At 40.9% G+C, this 22,595-nt stretch overlaps 1 long non-coding RNA gene across 12 annotated transcripts in view; it reads right to left on the bottom strand.

Annotated features, from left to right (window-relative positions):
* Positions 1-22,595, bottom strand: part of LOC132396776 (uncharacterized) — a 124,925-nt gene that overhangs the window by 37,501 nt on the left and 64,829 nt on the right. For 10 of the 12 annotated variants that reach the window (XR_009513117.1, XR_009513118.1, XR_009513122.1 and 7 more), the window contains one exon: positions 1,283-1,392. This is a non-coding gene — a long non-coding RNA (uncharacterized LOC132396776). Of the gene's footprint in view, positions 1-1,282; positions 1,393-2,718; positions 2,823-17,124; positions 17,283-22,595 lie in introns of those variants that run through there. The other 2 variants (XR_009513119.1, XR_009513121.1) reach the window with 2 other exon arrangements.

Genomic DNA, 22,595 nt, shown 5'->3' with positions numbered 1-22,595 from the left:
GACCAGTGGTATTTTGCAGGGGTCAGTATTGGAACCATTTCTTTTCATGTAATATGTGAATGATTTGGGTGATGGCATTGGTGACTTGTGACCATATTGGTAGAAAATTTGAAGATAGGTGGAGGGGCTGGTAATGTTAAGGAAGCAGGGAGACTGTAGAAGGAGCTGGACAGATTGGGAGAATGGGCAAAGAAGTGGCAGATGGAATATAGTGTAGCGAAGTGTGTGGTCATGCACTTTAGTAGAAAGAATAAAGTGATAGACTATTTTCCAAACAGGGGGAAAATTTAAAAATATGAAGTGCAAAGGGAACTTATGGGCCCTTGCGCAGGATTCCTTAAAAGTTAACCAGCAGGTTGAGTTGGTGATAAGGAAGGAAAATCTAATGTTAGCATTCATTTAGAGAGGACTGGAATATAAGAGCAAGGATGCAAAGCTAAGGGTTTATAAAGCATTATTCAGACCTCGCTTGGAGTATTGTGAGCAGTTTTGGCCTTGTACTTAAGACAAGATGAGCTGGCATTGGACAGGCTCTAGATGAGGTTCAAGAGAATTATTCCAGGAATAAGAGGGTTAATGTATGAGGAGGGTTTGATGGCATTGGGCATGTAGAGGAATAACAGAGGATCTGATAGAATTCTATTGAATATTGAAAGGCCTAGATGGAGGGGATGTGGAGAGTATAAACATACTTTAGTGGAAGAGCCTGGGATCAAAGGACACAGCCTCAAAATAGAAAGATTTCCATTTAGAATAGAGATGAGGATGGAATTCTTTAGTCAGAGGGTAGTAAATCTGTGGAATTTATTGTCGCAGAAGGCTGTGGAGTCCAAGTCACTGTGCATATTTTAAACCCAGGTTGATAGATCCCTGATTAGTCAGGGCATCAAAGGTTACAGGGTGAAGACAGGAGTATGTGGTTGAGAGGGATAATACATCAGTCATAATGGAATTGCAATGCAGGCCTGATGGGCTAAATGGCCTCATTCTGCTCCTATGTCTTATGGTTTAATTAAGTGGCCACTGAGTGTTTCTTCTAATAGCTATAATATAATGTGTTAATGTTAAAACTTTTAAATGCATACAACTGATTGCTAGGCTGGTGAAATAAATGAGCACATTAAAGGACAATGATTGGTTTAGATTATGCATATCACTCTCAGTTTATGATTATGTAATTAAGACTTCCTTTGAAGCATTAGATCTTTGAGGTTGTTACAAAACTGGACAAATTAGAAGGAAATCATTATCACTGAGCCTCATATGTTTTTGGCTTCTTCACCTTCCCTTCCAATCCTGGTGCAGGGTCTCAGCTCGAAATGTCATTTCCATAGGTACTGCCTGAGCTTCTCCAGCATTTTGTGATCATCGAGCCTCCTATGATTTTTTTTGCTGAAATGAAACATATGATATTGTTTATTTTGCAACAATATAGGAGTTATGTTTTACATGTGCCCCTTAAGGTTCTCCTTGCAGCCACAGTAGTATCATAATTTGCACCATCACCTTTAAATAAATACAACTGATGCCATCTTGTGAGCAATTGCCACTTAATCCTAATGGATGCTCTGATGTTTTGGCAACATCAAAAAATGTTCAGATGTAAGAGAGACGTTAGCCTAACCACCAGTTCAGCTTGAATGCAGCCATTAGACAGTATCCACTGACAGAGGATTGATGACTATTTACTTAAGACAAGGTCCAAGGGGCTTAGTGCTCTTGACCGATGCCCAACAAAGGAAGTATTAAGTTTGCAATGCATTAGATTTTTGCGAGTGGACCACCCATGAAATACTCACCTTCATGGCAGCTTTGAGCTTTAAACTTTTTGAAATCAAATCTCTTTGCCTTTTTTTAAAACTGAGCTATACTGTTGTTATTTTTGCAGACTTCATCAGTTCTGGCCAGACTGAAAGTCAAAAGTGCATTCCTGCTGCTAAAAGACACATTTTACTTCTTTTCAGGAAATAGGAGAGGGGTTTCTAAAGAACTATGATCTTATTCTTAAAGAAAGATCTCTGAGTTCCGGCACAACAAGGGTTTTCCAGGAGGCCAGAGTAAACACGTCAAGGATGTTCTCAAAGTCTCCTTGATAAAAAGTTATATTCCCACCCATTCTCTGGCCAGTGTTCCCTAAAAAATGGAGAATGAGTATCTCTAGGATGGGAGAACACAGACTCCAAGCATTATCAGCTGAGAGACAGCACACGTCCCAAGAAAGTCACTCATCCATGCCATCAACCACCACCTGCCCTACAGTCTGTGAGTTTAACTCAGACTCTTCAGACACTTAACAAACCACAGAACATGAATGAAAAAAAACTAATCTTGGACTGCAGAAGAAGAGAAATGAAAAGAAGAAGAAGACAAGAACTTCAGGAAGTATATGCCTATATCAACACAAAAATCTCCATGGTGAATTGAATGAATGTACTATATACTCTGTGATAAATTTCTGTGACCTCCAACCAGTCTCTAATGTCTGAAGATGAAGCACTGTAGCAAGGGTAAAATTCAACAGATGACTAAAAGCTAAATGGAAAATTAGATGCGCAAACAACCAGCAATAACTGTCTTTTGTTTTCAGTTAGTCCAATTTTCAGTTTTGTTGCAGTGCTTCAACTGAAATGGCGACTACCATTTTATCTCCACAGAAACTGAGTTTCACAAGCAGCTTGTTTTCTGGCTATATTTTCAGACAGATTCTCATTTTCTTACCCAGAATTCCTATCAAACCCAGGCAGAGACATTTTTATTTATGCACCTCAAGGTCAAGATATGGTTGCATTGTTAGGTTCCAATATATTTTCCCCTCTAACTACTTTGGAAGAGGGAATCATTAAATAAACCTAAACTTAAAGTTTGCTTCCTGATTCCATGAAATCAACTGAAGGACCTGGAACAGTTCCAAAGTAAAATGCTGGTGAACACCTAGTGCTCACAACTACTTTTGCCCTGACTATTGTGAAAAACTGTCAGTCCTGCTAAAGGGTCTTGGCCAGAAATGTCAATTGTACTCTTTTCCATAGATGCTGCCTGGCTTGCTGAGTTCCTCCAGCATTGTGTGTATGTTGATTGTGAAAAGGTTTGTTTGATTTGTTTGAGGATCAGTTATTTTTTAAACTTTGAGACTATAATTTGAAGGTTTATTCAAACAGATCAGGATTGAAAAGTGAGCTGCAGGCAGGAAGTGAGTATGTTGCATTAACATTATGAATCATTAACATTATGAATGATGTAGTCATAAAGATGTATTGCAGTGAGTAGACCTGTCTGCCCTTGGTGAGTGTACTGACTCTTAGTAAGTTAAATTCCATTTGTATTCTCACTCCCTTACCTTAAGACCATAAGAGACATGAGCAGAATTAATGCATTCAGCCTTTTCAGTCTGTTCCAACATTCAATCATGGCCAATTCTTCTCAACCTTTTTCTCCTGCCTTCTTCCTATAGACATTAATTTCTTTATCTCACATAATATTTCTTTATTTTGCAGTCATATTTCACCACAACTTTTGTGTTGGGGAACACTTTAGCTGGAGGTCAGTGAGTTATGTAAGGCTAAGGCTAGAATCAAAATCAGAATCAGAATTAGTATCAGTTTTAGTATTGCTGGCATATTTGTTGTCTTTGCAGCAGTTGTACAATGCAATATACAAATTCCAGAAAAGTTGGAATATTTTCCAAAATGCAATAAAAACAAAAATCTGTGATATGTTAATTCACGTGAACCTTTATTTAACTGACAAAAGTACAAAGAAAAGATTTTCAATAGTTCTACTGACCAACTTAATTGTATTTTGTAAATATACACAAATTTAGAATTTGATGGCTGCAACGCACTCAACAAAAGTTGGGACAGAAGCATGTTTACCATTGTGTTACATCACTTTTCCTTTTAATAGCACTTTTTAATTGTTTTGGAACTGAGGATACTGTTGTAGTAGATTTGCAATTGGAAATTTTGTCCATTCTTGCTTGATGTAAGACTTCAGCTGCTCAGCAGTCCGTGGTCTCCGTTGTCTGATTCTCCTCTTCATGATGCGCCATACATTTTCAATAGGAGTTAGATCTGGACTGGCAGCAGGCCAGTCAAGCACACGCACTCTGTGTCTACAAAGCCACGCTGTTGTAGCCCATGTAGAATGTGGTCTGGCATTTTCCTGTTGAAATAAGCATGGACGTTCCGGGATGACAGTTCGCCTTGATGGCAACATATGTCTCTCTAAAATCCTAATATACACCTCAGAGTCAATGGTACCTTCACATACATGCAACTCACCCATGCCATAGGCACTGATGTACCCCCACACCATCACAGATGCTGGCTTTTGCACCTTTCGCTGATAACAATCAGGATGGTCATTTTCGGCATGGAGAACTCAACACCCGTTTTTTCCAAAAACTAGCTGAAATGCGGACTCATCTGACCACAGCACACGGTTCCACAATCTTTCGGTCCATCTGAGATAAGCTCGGGCCCAGAGAACTTGCCGGCGTTTCTGCATAGAGTTGATGTATGGCTTCCTCCTTGTGTAATACAGTTTCAAGTTGCATTTCTGGATGCAGCGTCGGACTGTGTTAAGTGACAATGGTTTTCTGAAGAACTCCTGAGCCCAGGTGGCTATAATTGTCACAGTAGCATGACGGTTTCTTAGGCAGTGCCGCCTGAGGGCTTGAAGATCATGCGCATTCAACAGTGGTTTCTGACCTTGCCCTTTACGCACTGAGATGCCTCTGAATTCTCTGAATCTTTTCACAATATTATGTACTGTAGATGTTGAAAGACCTAAATACTCTGCAATCTTGCATTGGGAAATGTTCCTTTTGAACTGACTAACAATTCTCTCACAAATTTTGGCACAAAGGGGTGAGCCACGACCCATCCTTGCTTCCAAAGACTGAGCCTTCGATGGACGCTACTTTTATACCCAGTCATGATACTTCACCTGCTACCAATTAGCCTACTTAATATGGAGTCTTCCAAACTGGTGTTACTTAAATATTCTGTGCACTTTTCAATCTTATTTTAATTCTGTCCCAACTTTTGTTGAGTGTGCTACAGCCATCAAATTCTAAATTTGTGTATATTTACAAAATACAATTAAGTTGGTCAGTAAAACTATTGAAAAGCTTTTCTTTGTACTTTTGTCAGTTAAATAAGGGTTCATGTGAATTAACATATCACAGAATTTTGTTTTTATTGCATTTTGGAAAATATCCCAACTTTTCTGGAAATGGGGTTGTATAATAAGAGAAAAAACCCCATGAATGGCAGTAAATGTGTGTGTGTGTGTGTGTGTGTGTGTGTGTGTGTGTGTGTGTGCCTAGTCACACAGATATAGGTGTAGAGAGAGTAGAGCATTGGGCAAAGCACACATCCCTGAAGTGTGCCAGCATTGATTGTCGGCAAGGTGGAGATGTTATTTCTGATCTGTGGTCATCCAGTTAGGAAGTTGTGCATCCAGTTGCAGAGGGAGGCACAGAGGTCCAGGATTTGGAACTTTTCCATCAGAGATGTAAGAATGATGGTGTTGAACACAGAGGTGTAGTCAATAAACAGCATCCTGACATAGAGAAGTGTACATTTATGTAAACTATCAATCATGCTTTTCATACAGCATAGAAATGAGCCCTTCGGCCCACAGTCATCTTATTGTAATCGTATTTCTCTAAAATGATGAGTGTCAATGGCAGTCAGAGTCCACATGGAGTCACTTAATTATATTACCGTATATTACCTACAGAGGTTGAATGATTCTCCTTTTTAAGAAGAAACTTGCGCGGCATGGCACTTGCGTCCATATTTTCCTGAAAATGGCAACACCAGTAGAAAGGTCTGTTGTGTAATTAATATTTTATTAATATTTGAGTAATATTGTAAATATGTTACTCGAATAGGCATACCTTGTTTGCTTACACAGTTCATTAAGGGCTATGTGTAAGAGTTCAAGAAAGGCATACGTCATCACACCACCGCATCATATGTACACACCACACCAAAGTAAGAATGTAGTAGGAACATTATTCTCAGCTCTGTATTTTTCTTTCAATTAGTTTTATGAGCTTCGCTGATATCGTGAAAGTATTGCAGGAACATTTGGAATCAAAACTATTGTTAATTGTAGGACAATTTAGCTATCAGAAGTGGAATCAAAAGCAAGGGGAGTTGATTTCAGCTTACGTGGCTGAATTGAAGAGGTTGTCTGAGCTTTGTCAGTTCAGTGATGGGCTTAATAATACACTGAGAGATCATTTAGTTTGTGAAATCTTACAAGGAAAGATTCAAAAATGGCTCCTAACAGCTGCATCTATCTACTGCTGCACTCAAACTGCAGTTCTCACAGCTGCTTTTTCCTGTTCCTGAAGCTCACCAATTGGCTGCATTTATGATATCTCCACAGCCTGGAAGATGGAGCCTTTAAAGTGTGGCCTGGTGTGGCTCTGCAGACCGAATTTCTCACTGGTGTCATTAACTGAAGCATTGCATGGAGCTGGAACATTGAGACGGTGAGTGTGGCTGTTGGAAGCCTCTGCACTCAGGTGGTCTCTCTCTCTCTCTCTCTCAAAGGTGAGTGAGAGTTTGCTGACAATTCTCAAGCCGGAGGAACTTGAAATAAAAGCGGCAATGCAGACTGTAACATTAGAATAGCGACTGTTTGTTTCCCCACTTTCTGTGGAAGAAGTGAAAGAAGAGATGCCTCTCTCTCTCTCCCTTGTTAGTGAGACAGAGAGAGAGCCTGAGGGATATCAAACTGTTGGGATGAACAGTTGCTGTTGCATGCATGGTGGGAGGTGGGAATGGTAATGCTTTCTGCTAGAATAAGTGAAGGAAGGGTTGATGCCACTTTCTGCTGCCTATGTGTGGGAAGGGGGCATGGGAGTTTGGGGTTCTTAAGTTTTTTTCTGTCATTCATCCTTTGGGTTTTTTTTCTGTTTCAAAGGTGTCTGCAGAGAGTAAGAATTTCAGTTTGTATATTGTATACATTCTCTGATATTAAATGGAAGCATTGAACCATTGACAATTGAAGCATAACTCTCAATTAAAAGACCAGTTGAAATTGTTGTATCAATGGAAAACGCAGCCAGCAGTAATTGAATTGCAGTCAGGAATGAAAGTGAGCGAGATCAAAATTGCATCGTTGAAACAGAGGTCATCCTGGCTGAACAAATTGTCTTACCATTGTTGTGGGGTTTTATATACACCAGACATTAAAATCCAAATATGCTGAAAATGCAACAAAGTAGGACACATATAAAGAGCATGTTGGGCAGACTAAAATAAATGAATGGACTGCACAGGGAAGAGAAAAAGATTTAAAAAAATCAAGTTGTAATTTCAAAAAGAGCACCAATCTCATGCTGTGGATGAAACATCTGATAATGACAGAGTAATACAGTACTGAGATTTACAATATAAAAACTAATAAGAGACAATCAATATAGCTTCCACCAGGAGTGAATGGAAATTGGCTCAGCTGTTTCAGTCATTTCACAAAAGGGGTTTGAATGGCATTTCACAGATATTGAACTAAAACCTGTAGAAATCCAACTAAGAACTTATACTGGAGAAAATATGTAATGGGAATGACATTTGTAACATTGAAGTACGACAACCAAAAAGCCAGACTGAGTTTGTATGTGGTAAAAATAGGAGGGTCAGCATTGTGGGGCTGTGAGTGGATCAGACAACTACAACTTGACTGGAGATCCATCCACCATTTTCATACCACATCACCTGCAATAGAATCAACTGAAAGTGAATCAAGAAAGTTATGGATGATGCCACAGCAGTGTTCAAGGATGGCATTGGAAAACTCAAACGTGTCTAGGGTAAAAAAAATGTTAAATGGAAATGCCTTACCCAAGTTTTACAAAGCCATTTCCTTAAATTATTCATAATAAAGTACCCAGTGAGTTAGATTGCATGGAGGATGAAGGAATTCTTTCTAAGGTTGAGTAGAGCCCATGGACAATGCCAGTAACCAAAAGACATGGGTCTGTCAGGATGCGCGAATTCAACCAACCACGAATCGTCTTTGTTCCTGTGAAAAAATGGCTCCTAAAAAATAATTAGGTGGTCAAAGCAATCCCTCAATGGCTAAGAGGGAGCGTAAAGTGCTATCTCTTGCTGAGAAAGTAGAAAAATTAGATCTTTTGATGGCTAAATTATACATGGAAAAAGCTCTTAGTCTCTATGAGCAGTACCGTGGCAAGGTTGATGAGAGCGAGAGAAAGGAGTTCAAGGCTAGTAAGGGATGGCTGGCTGGCTGTGTAAAGCGCTACAGTCTCAAAAACATAAAGATCACGGGAGAATCAGCATCAGTTAATGCCGAGGCCGCAGCAGCATTCCCAGAGGAGCTGCAATTCTGAAGTCTCGACATTCAACGCTTGAAGATCCTCAGCCCTCAACCTCCATAGTTCTTGACTTTAGTATTATTGAGCCTCCTCCAAAACATCCTCATTCCCTAAACAGGATAGTGTAACAACTACAGGTTTTACAAGTCTTACTCGTTGTTTGATCATTGTTCGCCTTGCGTTTCGTTTGTTCGCTGCTTGTGTTGTGAGCGAGAGGAAAATGTACAGTTTCTTTTCTTGTCAATATTCCCTAAACATTACAGTATAACAACTATTTACATAGCATTTATATTGTATTAGGTATTATAAGCAATCTAGAGATGATTTAAAGTGTACGGGAGGATGTGCGTAGGTTATACGCAAATACTGTGCTATATTATATAAGGGACTTGAACATTTGTGTTTTTTGGTATCCACGGGAGGTCCTGGAACTAATCCCTTGCGGATAAGGAGAGCCGACTGTATATGTAAAAGTATGTGAGTGGCAGATGTCATCATACCATCATATCACGTGTGTGCCTCGCTAAGGAAGAACAAAGTAGACATGTTATGCTCAGCTCCATGTTTTTCCTTCAATTAGTTTTATGTTTTGGAGTTACAAAACATTACAAGGTCGGTCCATAGGTTATATGATTTGGAATGTTATATTGCAACATTACTAATAGAGAGTTTTCATTGCTGCCTGGATCATCATGATTTTCTTTCTTTCTTGTAAATAGTGAGATGGAAAGCCCCTCATTGTATCACCAGTGTCACTGTAACATGCTGCAGTAATGCATGGACTGTTTGAATATCGCATTGGTGCACCTTGAGTACTCCACTCATAGAAACATAGAAAACCTACAGCATAATACAGGCCCTTCAACCCACAATGCTTTGCCAAACATGTACTTACTTTGGAAATTACCTAAGGTTACCCATAGCCCTCTATTTTTCTAAGTTCCTTGTACCTATCTAAGAGGCTCTTAAAAGACCCTATCGTATCCACCTCCACCACTTCCGCGGGCAGCCCATTCCATGCACTGACCACTCTGCATAAAAAACTTACCCCTGACATCTCCTCTGAATATTCATCATGCAGAACCTCCAATGACCTCTGCACGTGAATTTGCACAACCAATTAAAAGACATTTGGGCAGGCAAACGGATAGGAAAGGAGAAGAGGGATGCGGGCAGATGGGATTAGCACAGTAAGTTTCGTGGTTGGTAAGGATTTGTTGAGTTGACAAACCAAATTCTGTGCTCTACAATACTATGACTATACCCGCTATTCTTTACAGCATACACTGATTCCAGGAGATACTCTGACTCCAGAACATATTCAGATTTAGGAAGTATATTTCCCTCCTACTCATCAGCAGGTCCTCGAGGCAGATGCTCTGTCTACTCCAAATCCTACAGTTTATATTATTTGACACTCCCCTTTAATATCAGAGGTGGATTAACAGCATTTTGGTGACATCTCTGCCATCTGCATGGGAAAACTGGGAGCAAGATAGTAAGGTTGCTGAGTAAAAGTGCTCCTGAACAGATTGACAGGTTCTCTGTCCTGCCTTTCACCATCTACCACCTGACCTTGCATGTCTGCATGAGTTTTCTCCGGGAGCTTTGCCTTCCTCACACAGTCCAGACATATACCAGTCTGTAGGTTGGTGAGTCATTATCCTGTGATTAGGCTAGGGCTAAATTGGTGGGTTGGTGGGTGGCATTCTTAAAGAGCTGGAAGGGTCTGTTTTACATTCTACCACTCAATAATGTGATGTGCAATCTGACGATACCCCCTGCACACTTATTAAAGGAAGAGTTCAGTACTGGTTTAACGTCATTAAAATAGCAAAATTAACTTATCAAATTAATAAAAGAGTAGTATGTTCAGCTTGTGGCTTCCTCTGCACAGAGACTGAACCACCTATATGCTTGTTAGGCTAGTTTAGATACAATAATTAACAAAAGGTTTCTGAGTGCCTCTGGGAATTCCCAGTACTCTCATACCTGAAATCTCCTCAAGCGGGTGGATTTGTGGGAACACCTCTATGGAATTCACATGTTACACTCAACTTAACGTGGCAGCCAAGAATCAAACTTTGTCATGACATTAGACATTGTCAGTAATCTGCAGTCAGTAGGTTAATCCTGCAATTGCCTGAATTTATCAGTGAGCTTGTTTCGAAAGCACTGCTGTGCACTTGCATGAGTTCACTTACTGGTGTTAGGTTGCAGTTGTTTACAGTGTGTACTTGCAGGGGCACAAGTAATAAGTGTAAAGTTTTGGTGCAGATGAGATAACATCACTTGATCTACCTCAATGACACTGGCCAGATAAATATTTCTACTGAACCTATTATTTAATAAAAATATTTCTGAGTCACATATAAACTGCAGTTCTGTTCTTTCAGATCTATAAATTCTTAAGATTAGGGATGCTCAATGTCTAACTTGAAATGCACATATAAACACACCACACTGACATTTCAAACTACATGCATCTACATGTATTTATATTATACTGTAGACTTCTTTACATGTGAACACGAGGAAATCTGCAGATGCTGGAAATTCAAGCAACAACACACAAAATGCTGGTGGAATGCAGCAGACCAGGCAGCATCTGTAGGGTGAAGCACTGTCGACGTTTCAGGCCAAGACCCTTCGTCAGGACTAACTGAAAGGAAAGATAGTAAGAGATTTGAAAGTGGGGGGAGGGGAAAATGTGAAATGATAAGAGAAGACCAGAGGGGGTGGGGTGGAGCTGAGAGCCGGAGAGGTGATTGGCAAAAGGGATACAGAACTGGAGAAGGGAAAGGATCATGGGACGGGAGGCCTAGGGAGAAAGAAAGGGGGAGGGGAGCACCAGGGGGAGATGGAGAACAGGCAGAGAGAGAGAAAAAAAAAGAAAGGAGGGGGGAAAACACAAAACATATCAGGAATGGGGTAAGAAGGGGAGGAGGGGCATTAACTGAAGTTAGAGAAGTTAATGTTCATGCCATCAGGTTGGAGGCTACCCAGCCAGTATATAAGGTGTTGTTCCTCCAACCTGAGTGTGGCTTCATCTTGACAGTAGAGGAGACCATGGATAGACATATCAGAATGGGAATGGAACATGGAATTAAAATGTGTGGCCACTGGGAGATCCTGCTTTCTCTGGTGGACAGAGCGTAGGTGTTCAGCAAAACGGTCTCCCAGTCTGCGTCGGGTCTCACCAGTATATAAAAAGCCACACTGGGAGCACCGGACATAGTATACCACACCAGTCGACTCATAGGTATATATTTCCCGCACATCTGCCCTCACCCCATCTGCCTGCCAGCCCCCTCGGGATAGGACACTCCTTGTCCTCATCTACCACCCCACCAGCCTCCAGGTCCAATGTATAATTCTCCGTAACTTCCGCCACCTCCAACGGGATCCCACTAGCAAGCACATCTTTCCCTCCCCCTCTCTTTCTGCTTTCCGCAGGGATCACTCCCTACGCGACTCCCTTGTCCACTTGTCCCTCCCATCCCTTCCCACTGATCTCCCTCCTGGCACTTATCCTTGTAAGCGGAACAAGTGCTACACCTGCCCTTACACTTCCTCCCTCACCAGCATTCAGGGCCCCAGACAGTCCTTCCAGGTGAGACGACCCTTCACCTGTGAGTCGGCTGGTGTGGTATACTGTGTTTGGTGCTCCCTGTGTGGCCTGTTATATACTGGTGAGACCCGACACAGACTGGGAGACCATTTCGCTGAACACCTACGCTCTGTCCACCAGAGGATGCAGGATCTCCCAGTGGCCACACATTTTAATTCCACGTCCCATTCCCATTCTGATATGTCTATCCATGGCCTCCTCTACTGTCAAGATGAAGCCACACTCAGGTTGGAGGAACAACATCTTATATACTGGCTGGGTAGCCTCCAACCTGATGGCATGAACATTGACTTCTCTAACTTCCATTAATGCCCCACCTCCCCTTCTTACTCCAACCCTGACATATTTAGTTGTTTGTTTTTTTCTCTCTCTCTGCCCATCACTCTGCCTGTTCTCCATCTCCCTCTGGTGCTCCCCCCCCCCCGCCCTTTCTTTCTCCTGAGGTCTCCCGTCTCATGATCCTTTCCCTTTTCCAGCTCGGTATCACTTTCGCCAATCACCTTTCCAGCTCTTAGCTTTATCCCACCCCCTCCGGTCTTCTCCTATCATTTCACATTTCCCCCTCTCCCCACTACTTTCAAATCTCTTACTATCTTTCCCTTCAGTTAGTCTGATGAAGGGTCTCAGCCTGTAACGTCGACAGTGCTTCTCCTTATAGATGCTGCCTGACCTGCTGTGTTCAACCAGCATTTTGTGTGTGTTGTTTGAATTTCCAGCATCTGCAGATTTCCTCGTATTTGCTCACAGGTGAAGTGTCGCCTCACCTGGAAGGACTGTCTGGGGCCTTGAATGGTGGTGAGGGAGGAAGTGTAAGGGCAGATGTTCCACTTACAAGGATAAGTGACAGGAGGGAGATCGGCGGGAAGGGATGGGGGGATGAATGAACAAGGGAGTTGCGTAGGGAGCGATCCCTGCGGAAAGCAGAAAGAGAGGGGAGGGTAAGATGTGCTTGCTAGTGGGATCCCGTTGGAGGTGGCGGAAGTTACGGAGAATTATACGTTGGACCTGGAGGCTGGTGGGGTGGTAGGTGAGGACAAGGGGAACCCTATCCCGAGTGGGGTGGTGGGCGGATGGTGTGAGGGCAGATGTGCGGGAAATGGGAGAGATGCGTTTGAGAGCAGAGTTGATAGTGGAAGAAGGGAAGCCCCTTTGTTTAAAAAAGTAAGACATCTCCTTCATCCTGGAATGAAAAGCCTCATCCTGAGAGCAGATGCGGCAGAGACGGAGGAATTGCGAGAAGGGGATAGCATTTTTACAAGAGACAGGGTGGGAAGAGGAATAGTCCAGGTAGCTGTGAGAGTCTGTAGACTTATAGTAGGTATCAGTAGATAAGCTGTCTCCAGAGATGGAGACAGAAAGATCAAGAAAGGGGAGGGAGGTGTCGGCAATGGACCAGGTAAATTTGAGGGCAGGGTGAAAGTTGGAGGCAAAGTTAATGAAGTCAACTAGCTCAGCATGCGTGCAGGAGGCAGCGCCAATGCAGTCGTTGATGTAGCAAAGGAAAAGAGGGGGACAGATACCTGTAAAGGCTTGGAAAATGGACTGTTTCACAAAGCCAACAAAAAGGCAGCATAACTGGGACCCATGTGACTACTTTACGGTAGCAAATGTGAATGGAATTCCTGAATGGCTAATGTGTAAAGACATTCAGACACGACAGGATTTCACTTCAGCTGAAATCTAGCAGCAAATACTTAGGAAGGACATATTAGTTTGATGTTGTAGGCATAAATATATGTCAAAGCAGGATATTCATTTACAGATTAATAGAGAACTAGTATTTTCGGCTCGGAGCTTCCTCTGCACAAAGAATGGACCACTTACATACTTGTTATTTTAGTTTAGATACCAAATTGTATTCTATTATTCTATTGATTCAATTGCATTCTTCTTTCTTCTTTCTTTCTTTATTCTGCTGTGAATGCCTGCAGGAAAATTAATCTCAGGGTGGTATATGGTAATACATGTGTACATTGGTAGTCAGTTTGCTTTGAACTTTGAATTTGGAAATTTAACTCAAAAGTTATTAAAAGCCATTGTGAATACTTGGTGCTCTCTCAACTGAAACCTCCTCAAATGGGCACTTTTGCTGGAACCGTGTGTTGACTTTCCTTGTTACAGCTGACTTAACATAACACTGAAGATCTAAACTGTGTTACAACATTACATCGGTAATCTGAGGTCAGTAGATTCATCTGAATCATCAGTGATCTTGATTCAAAAGCACTGATGTGCAGTTGCATGATTTCATTTATCCATTCTAGCCAAATCCAGTGCTTAAATTTATTTAAAATGTAACCAGAGGAAAATATTTGGAATCTCATCTGAAAGGGAATGTCTTCTTCACCATATTAAGTCACTCAGTACTGCACCAAGATGTTAGTTTAGGACAGGTCATTGCGTGCTGTAGTGTAGCTTCAAATTATCCTTCAAATTACTAGGTTCTAATTTTAAAGTAACAAAATAAGCCTGCTATGTACTAAATTTGTTTAATGTTCATCTCAGTTTTGCTAAAGAAGGATTCAGTTGTATTAAAAATTCTGGGTTGGATTAAGTCAGACAGGGCTTAGCAATTCTGTACACCGGATCAAAATGTTTGAAATTGAATGGACGTGGTGGATTACTTGAGCTGTCAAAATTCAACAACTTGCAATGTGCAATTGTATAACAGGGTATAAAAAATTCAGAGACATGCAACTGAGCTTTATTGGACAACGTTTGTCATGAATTCACATAAGGAAAAATTCAGAAGCCTGATAAAAGATTACATAGAATTGTGCGAAATGTACAATGGAGAAACAGGACATTATACTTCAGTGTTCTCTGTTAGTGTTTCACGATTCAACATTGTTTAATGTCATTTCCAGTACACAAGTGTAAAGGAGAATTTAAAAATTGTTACTATGGATCTGATGCAGCACAGAACAACACAATAAGATAAAGAAAACTAATAAAAAGCACAACAAATATAAATACTTAAGATAGCTTGTATACATAGTTTGATTGTATGTACATAAAGTGACACTTGGTACAGGACTGTCTGTACTTACTGTATATCTTACACAGTGACGGTGACGGGTGTGTTGAGGGGAGGTCAGTGGGTGGAGGTGTTGATCAGCCTTACTGCTTGGGAAAAGTAGCCCTTTTTTGAATCCAGTTGTCCTGGTGATGATGATATGTAGCCTCCTCCTTGAATGGAGTGGGACAAGCAAACCATGAGCAGGGTGTATTGGATCCTTTAGTTCTACGCCACTTCTAAACTTTTGTTTGGAACGTTTGTGACACTGGCAAGCACAGCACTTCATGCCCATTCTAATTCCTCTTGAGAGTGTGGGGTAGGCCACCTTGAACTGTTGCATTTCATCTCCTGATGTTGCTCTCACAATGTTGCTGAGTGGAGATTTCTAGAATATTGTCCCAGTAAAGATGAAGAAACGTTGATATATCTCTGTCAGTATAGTGCGTTGCTAGCAGGAGCATCTGAATATTGTATTAATCACCATCAACCCATTGATTCTTCTTCATGATGCTGGTACTGATCGTATGAGAGGTGCTACCAGGTGAGAAATTACACTGCATTGTGTATTCTGTTGTCATGGAACGAATACTATGCATAGTGGATGGGCTGTCAATCAAGTGATGATACTGAGCTCCCAGAGTATTCTATTGCATGCCTACCTTGTGCATTGTATATGGTATGTCAGGAAGTGAGTCTGTCACCACAGGATATCCAGTCTCTGACTGCTCTTGTCACCACGCTGATTCATCAGTCTTATTTCATCTCAGTCTTTCAACCTACCATGCTCTTACTTTCGCACATCTACACACTGGTTTACCTGCTACAAACCTCATCCTCTTCCTTGTAGAATGCATTAAGTGATAATTTTATACTCATGATCCCTATTGATGCCATAAGACCATAAGGTATAGGAGCAGAATTAGGCCATTTGGCCTATCAAGTCTGCTCCACCATTTCATCATTGTTGATCCAATTTTCCTCTCAGCACCAGTCTCCTGCCTTCTCCCTCATCTCTTTATCCCTGGCCAATCAATAATCTGTCAACCTCTGCCTTAAATATAGGTTCAACAGATACATTTAATGTCAGAGAAATGTATACAATATACAAATCTTGAAATTCTATTTCTTCGCAAACATCCATGAAAACAGAGGAGCACCCTAAAGAATGAATTACAGTTAAAAGTTAGAATCCCAAAGACTGTCCCACCTGCTCCCCCCTCCCAAGCACAAGCAGCAGCAAGACAACGATCCCCCCCACCCCCACCATCAAAAAAGCATTAGCGCTCTCCACTGAGCACTCAAGCATGCAGCAAAGCATCAATAAAGTCAGAGACTTGCAGTACCCCAAAGACTACTCGTTCACCCGGTATTCAACATACCACAGGCTCTCTCTCTTTCCCTAATAAGGGAAAAAAGAGGTGTCCTTGTTTCATGTTTCACAGTGAGAGGGGAGATATAACAAACAAGTGGTTGATTTATGGTGTTAAAAGTCTGTTGCATTGCTTTTTCCAAGCTCTGTGCCCAAAGAACTCTGGACACACAGCCCACGGCAGCTAGCCTGCTGCTTCCGATCTTCCGTGTCCTCCCGTGATGCCTCATTTGGAGGCACCAGCCTAGAATCAGCCAGTCCCCAGAGCCATGAAAATCCAGCACCCTGAAGGTGCACTAGTCTCCTAGGCCCCGTCCTTGGGATGTCAAAAAGCAACCGGTTGTGAGTCCCTAGGAGTGGCTCCCAATCCCACAAAGAACTGAAGTCAGCATGTAGCTCCAGGTCAGGGTCTTCCAAAGAAAGGGAAAGAAAGAGATATCAAAGATAGAAATAGAGCTGTTTACAAAGATGCAAGCAAAGGAGTCGCCATTCAGTGCCATCATGACTATGCTCTGCCCTACAAAGACTCGGCCTCCACAGCTGGCTGTGGCAAAGAATTCCACAGATTCCCCACCCTCTGGCTAAAGAAATTCCTCCTTATTACCATTCTAAAAGGACACCCCTCTATTCTAAGGTCATGCCCTCTGTTCTTAGAGGACCATTCCTTTCATTATTTTAAAGATAAGTTATTAGGAGCATCTTCTACTAAAATGTACCCAGTCATAAACTTTCCTTACAGTCATACTTACTTATGGATTTATATTTGTAAATCCTTGCTGTATTATTAGGAACTGCCACACATCTGTCATGGAACAGAATATGGACTTCAATTTCTTCAGTTGTCAGTGTGGCAAAGGAGGATTGAACCTCTTGTTTCCAACTGAAGGGGAAGGTATTTACATTCTCTCTGTTTTTGCAGTCAAAAATTGATGAAGGGAAATAAAGATTTTATAGTGTAAATGCCATAAGAATGAGCTTTTTGCAGCAAAAACATGGTACAAGCATGATTAACATAAATTACATAAATGAACTTTACTTGAACTTACTTGACAAGATAAACAGAAGTATCCACAACAACATTAGTGTAAGTTAGGGGAACAATAGTCCAAAGTGAATAAGGGTTTTTCAGGTCAGTTCAGGAACTTAGTGGCAATGGGGGAAGGCACTGGTTTTGAACTTCGAGGTGTGGGTCTTCATGCTCCTGTATCTCTTGTCTGATGGCAGCAATGCAAAGAGGATATGGACCTGATTGTAGATGCCCCACAAGTATATAGATTTGTCCCAGTTTAAGAAAGCCTGACCCTGCAAACAGGCATTTAGGAGACCAGTGGGCTGGATTTTCACCTTGCTATGAGGCTATAGGTATCTTTGGACATACGGGAACATGGTTTGTGGCAACTTTTCCCTCTTGCGACCTGTTTGTGTTACGGACTGTTCACAGGAATGGAATCCTCTTATAACCCAGGGAGAACTGTGCTAAAGTGACCCACTGCTTTGAACTGCAAACTGATTAGAACATAAAAGTTTGCCTTTAATTGATGTCAGCTGTGCTACTGGCTTGCTGTTGAAGCATCAAATCATTGAACAGTGTAATTAACACTAGCTATGTGCTAGGATTATTATAATTATCAAACAACATGAAATTGGCAGGATGCCTCCAAAGCACTGAATGGGCATGGGTTAATCACACATTACAGTCCCTACATCCAGTTTTTTGATGCTATCAAATTCAGTCACCATTTTCATTAATCGAAGCCTTGCTGCAATCTTTATTGAATACCATTGCAGCACATGTAAAACATCAGAGAGCTGCTTTTAAACAAATGTTGATTTTTTTTCAGTCGTGCTTATCAGAACCAGTTATTTCTGAGAGTAATTGACAGTTGCTTAAACTGTTGATTTGCAGAAAGCTGCATTCAGGGATATTTCAAGGTCAATCAATTCTGCAAAGCTGTTTCGAACTGAAGAGGGATTAGCAAGAGTCTATAATGATAAGAAATATAAGAAGGTGGTGACTGTGCTTATGAAAATCATGCACAAAAGGGGAGCATAACATTACAATTGTGACCATTTGAACTCAGTCTTTTCGCTCCATCCCACCACCACCCAAATCTCACTGGTAAGAATGTCTCTTCTTATTTCACATTCCCCAACACTAAATTGAATTTCATCATCCCTGAACCAGTGAGCTTCAGTGAAGTCTGCATATTACTTCCCAATATACATTCAGAATCAGAATCTGAATCAGGTTTATTATCACTGGCATGTGTTGTGAAATTTGTTAACTTAGCAGCAGCAGTTCAATGCAATGCATAATATAGAAAAAAAACTAAGCAAAATAATAATAAATACATTAATTAATTAATTAAATCAATTGCAGTATAAGTATATTGAATAGATTAAACTTTGTGCAATAAAAGTTTAATATATATTTAAAAAGTGAGGTAGTGTCCAAGGGTTCAATGTCCATTTAGGAATCGGATGGCAGAGGGGAAGAAGCTGTTCCTGAATCACTGAGTGTGTGCCTTCAGGCTTCTGTATCTCCTGCCTGATGGTAACAGTGAGAAAAGAACATGCCTGGGTGCTGGAGGTCCTTAATAATGGATGCTGCTGTTTTTGGCGTTCCCAAGACCAACAAATTCAAAATGCTAAATATAGATAATGCCGAGAGAAATCAGAAATAATCCAACACATTACAGGGTTGTGCAGCAATTTAACACAATCTGACTACTTACACAGGCATAATCAAGTAGAAAACATTAATCAGCAGAGTCTTGCTTTGCTTTAAAATACAAACTCATAAAAGAAATCAACTTTACTATAAATACAAGCCTGATCTAGTGTTAGAATCAAAGTCCCACAAATGATATTATGACTGATCCGTCATTACAGATAGCTCAATCCATAACAACCACCCAGATATAATAATATAAGATAACATTGATTTTGCCTTTCTCACCACCAGCTCTACCCTTTAGGGTGTTCTGCAGTAGGATTCCCAAGTCCCTTAGTATTTCAGAGTATTGGATTTTCTCTCCTTTTAGAAAATAGTCTGCACATTTATTTCTTCTGCCAAAATGTATGACCATGCATTTTCCAACATTGTACTTCATTTGCCACTTTCTTGCCCATTCTCCAAGTCCTTCCATAGCCTGTCTGTTTCCTCAACACTATCTTCCCCTCCACCAATCTTTGTATCATCTGCAAACTTGGCAACAAAGCCATCGATTCCATTATCTAAATCATTGATACACAGCATAACAAGAAGCAGACCAATACTGAAACCTGGATAACATCACTAATTACTGGCAGTCAACCAGAAAATGGTCCTTTCATTCCCACTTGCTGCCTCCTACCAATCAGCCAATACTCTAAACATGTGAGTAACTTCTCAAAAATACTATGAGCTTTTAACTTGGTAATCATCCTCATGTGTGGCACCTTGTCAAAGCCCTTCTGAAAATCCAAATATACAACATCCACTGCTTCCCCTTTATCTATTCTACTTGCAGTCTCCTCAAAGCTTTCCAACAGGTTTGTCAGGCAATATTTTCCCTTAAGGAAACCATACTATCTTTGTCCTATCTTGTCCTGTATCACCAAATATTCCATAACCTCATCCTTAGCAATTGACTCCAACATCTTCCCAACACTGGGGTCAGGCTAACTGGACTATAAATTCCTTTCTGCAGCCTTCCTCCTTTCTTAAAGAGTGGAGTAACATTTGCAGTTTTCCAGTCCTCTGGCTCCTTGCAAGATTCAATTGATATTTGATAATGCCACCACAATCTCTACCGCTACCTCCTTCTGAAACCTAGGATGCAGATCTGGTCAGGATGACTTAGGTCCACTTTTTGAGCATCTTTTTCATTGTAACAGTAGCTGCACTTACTTCTCTTCCCTTACACCCTTCAGCATCTTGCACACTACTAGTGTCTTCCGCAGTGAAGACTGATGCAAAATACTCATTTAGTTCATCTGCCATCTCCTTGACTCCTGTTATTATTTCTCTGGCCTCATTTTCTAGCGGTCCTATATCCACTTTCAATTCTCTTTACTTTTTGCATACTTGAAAAAATTTCAGTACCTACTTTGAAGTTATTTGCTAGCTTGCTTACTTATTTCATCCTTTCCCTTCCAATGATTCTTTTAGTTGCTCTCTGTAGGTGTTTAAAAGCTTTCTATTCCTCTATCTTCCTGCTAATTTTTGTTTTGTTGTATGCCCTCTCTGAAATACTGCTGCATCAAACTTTACTTTCTCCCTATTAGATTTCAAGTTGAACTCAATCATATTGTGATCACGGGCTCCTAAGGGTTCTTTTACCTTAAACTCCCTAATCTCCTCCGGTTCATTACATAACACCCAATCCAGTATATCTGATCCCCTAGCAGGCTCAATGACAAACTGCCCTAAAAAGCCATCTCATCGGCATTCAATGAACTCACTCTCTTGAAATCCATTACCAACCTGAATTTCCCATTTGAGTTGCATGTTAAAATCTCCCATGACTGTCATAACATTGCTCCTTTGACATGCATTTTCCATTTCCTGATGTAATCTATGGTCCACATCCCAGCTACTGTTGGAAGGCCTGTATATAGCTGTCACCAAGGTCCTTTTACCCTTGCAGTTTCTTAATTCAACCCACAAGAATTCAAAATCTCCCAATCCTATGTCACATCTTTCTACTCATTTGAATTCATTCTTTACCTGCAGAGCACACACTCTCTGGCTACCTTCCTAACTGTTCAGTACAATGTGTAACCTTGGACATTCAGCTCCCAACTACAACCATTCTTCAGCCATGATTCAGAGGTGGCCGCAACATCATACCGGGTAATCTGTAATAGTGCAACAAGATTATCCACCCTATTTCTTATACTCCATATATTGGCATATAACACTTTGAATGCTGTACTTGCTACTCTTTTTGATTCTACATCCCCAATGCATTGAGACTCACCCTGCTGGCTGCAATTTTGTCTTCAGAACTCTTTACTTATCCTTCCTATATCATTGGTACCAATATGTACCAAGACATCTGGCTGCTCTCCCTCCCCCTCCACAATGCTGTGGACACAATCAGAGATGTCCCTGACCCTGTTAAAAGGCCTAGACAGAGTAGATATGGAAAGGATGTTTCACATGGTGGGGCAGTCTAGGACAAGAAGACACAGCCTTAGGATAGAGGAGTGTCCATTTAAAACAGAGATGCAAGGAAATCTTGCAGATTAGTCAGAGAATGATGAATTTGTGAAATTTTGTTACCATTGGCAACTGTGGAGGCCAGGCCATTGGGTGTATTTAAGACAGAGATTGATAGGTTCTTGCTTGGACACGGCATCAAAGGTTATGAGGAGAAGGTCAGAGAATGGGATTGAGGAGGGTAGAAAAGGAGCAGCCATGATTTAAAGGCTGAGCAGACTCGATGGGCCAATTCTGCTTCTATGTTTTATGGTCTATGGTCTTATTATCATCATCATCACCTGCCTAGGCAGAAGGTATGAAGATCCTGAGATGACCATTTGTCAACATCCCCCAGTGTAGTCCAAAGGAAAGCTTATGAGACACTGTGCTTGCATCAGCTTGGCTGGAGGAGCAGCCGGAAGGATGATCAATGACTGCAGTTTCCATAGTGTCTCCACTCCGGATTTGCTGTCTGGGTTTACTCCCGTAGCCTTTGTCTCTCCTAAGGCTGTCCATAATATTATTATTCTGACCAACAAAAAGCATTTGCTTCTGTCCCACACTCATGGTTAATAGAAGCTCTTAATATATATAAACTACACCCAATACTTGTGAAATTTCTACAACATCTGAAGAACCATTGGCATACTATAATCACCCTATCCATTAACAATCAAATAAGAATAACTACCCTTATCAAAATAAACAGGCATTTTCTCTAAGCCCACTATCGTATTCTTTAGCTTTACACCTGCTCTCCAACTTACCGAATCAGATGAAAAAGGGGTATCAAATTAGAGACAACCAAACAAATTATATTTTTTGACACACCTTCTATAGATGGATGATTTGAAATTATACGCTCCTTCATCAGTAAGGCAAAAGCAATTAATTATAATAGTAGACCTATTTTCTAAAGATATAAACATGAATTTAGACTTGATTAATACAGAAAATTAAACATAAAGAAAGGTGCAATAGAATTAATAGAATTCAAAACAGAGCAGCGGGATACAATACAAACAATGAATG

This window comes from Hypanus sabinus, chromosome 7 (assembly GCF_030144855.1).
Source record: "Hypanus sabinus isolate sHypSab1 chromosome 7, sHypSab1.hap1, whole genome shotgun sequence".
NCBI lineage: Eukaryota > Metazoa > Chordata > Chondrichthyes > Myliobatiformes > Dasyatidae > Hypanus > Hypanus sabinus.
This window is presented reverse-complemented; position numbering and strand designations above follow the sequence as displayed.